A 1493-nucleotide genomic window follows, 5' to 3' on the forward strand; every position below is an offset into this window, starting at 1 on the left:
TCTTGATGCCGAACACAAACGTGTGTTTAACCTACGTGACATGGATGAGAAGGACACATCTTGGATGAGTTGAAATGAAATTTGTCCAAAAAAAAAAAACAAAAAAGAAAACAGCATTTAACAATATTCTTTACATCTTGGCACTGCATATTTTTCTTCTTTTTCCTATTAATTTCATATAAAATATCATTAGATTGATACACCCTTATATTATTACTGACCACTTAAACCACCCNAACTGAGCGTCACTTAGCAACAGTAGGGAGGAAGAACTCCCTTCTATCGTACAAAGCCTTTAATGATCAAGCTCTGTCATATCTTAAAGACCTCGTAGCACCACATTATCCAAATAGAATACTTCAGTCTAAGAGTGCAGGCTTACTTTGTTCCTAGAGCATCCAAACAGACCAGGGAGCAGAACTTTCAGCTCATCCAGGTTAGATTCAGGACAGTTTTTCTTTTAAGGTTAGGCTTAAAACTCCTTTTTGATAAAGCTTTTGGTTCGGTTTGGCTCAGGTGATCCTGAATCATCCCTAAAAGCGTTCACATGGATCATGAATACCTCATATTAAACTACTTTTGTTGTCTGCTGGAGTGTGATTGAATGGCTCTGTTCCACACATGTGCAGTAGGTGGTAGTTACCGTAATGTCTGGACTATTGAGCGCACCGGAATATAAGCCACACCCACTAACTTCAAAAAGAAATAAAATGTGTACATATGTAGGCCGCACTTGTCTATAAGCTGCAGGTGTCCACGTTGTAACACGAGATATTTACACAAAAAGATTTTTTTAACTTTTAATTAAATACGTACCGGTAACGTACATAAATAAGTACCGTAAATACTTTTTTTTTTTTATGAACAGTGTAACACGGCTGGTTAAAAAAATAAAAATACAGCAGCCTCCCAGGAAAAGTCATTGATCGTTGTCTTCATCTTCCTCCTAAAACCACTAAAGTCGTCTTCTTCAGTGTCAGAATTGAACATCCTCAGAATTACTTCCTCAGTCTCTCTTTCGTTGTTGCTCTCAATGTCAGTTTCGTCTCGACGCAAATTCGTAAAACTTGTAAAAATCCATAAATTAGCCGCAGTGTTCAAAGCATGTGAAAAAAGTAGCGCAGGGGTGTCCAATCCTGGTCCTGGAGGGCCACAATCTTCCATGTTTTAGATGTTTCCCACCTTCAAATGATCAGCTCATCATCAAGCTCTGCAGAAGCTTGACAACGATCCTGATCATTTGAATCAGGTGTGTTGGAAGAGGGACACATCTAAAACATGCAGGACTGTGGCCCTCCAGGACCAGGATTGGATACCCCTGCAGTAGCGGCTGATAATCCGGAAATTACGGTACTTATTCTTTGTGTGTACACGACTGCCAGCTGTCGCCCTTGTAGCACCGTGTGTGGACACACATTTTGAGCTGCATGTGGACTCTTGGACACTTCAGGAGATGTTGATGTTTACGACATGCAGAGCGGAGCAGATCGCTG

This window comes from Stegastes partitus, unplaced genomic scaffold (genome assembly GCF_000690725.1).
Source record: "Stegastes partitus isolate 25-593 unplaced genomic scaffold, Stegastes_partitus-1.0.2 Scaffold150, whole genome shotgun sequence".
NCBI lineage: Eukaryota > Metazoa > Chordata > Actinopteri > Pomacentridae > Stegastes > Stegastes partitus.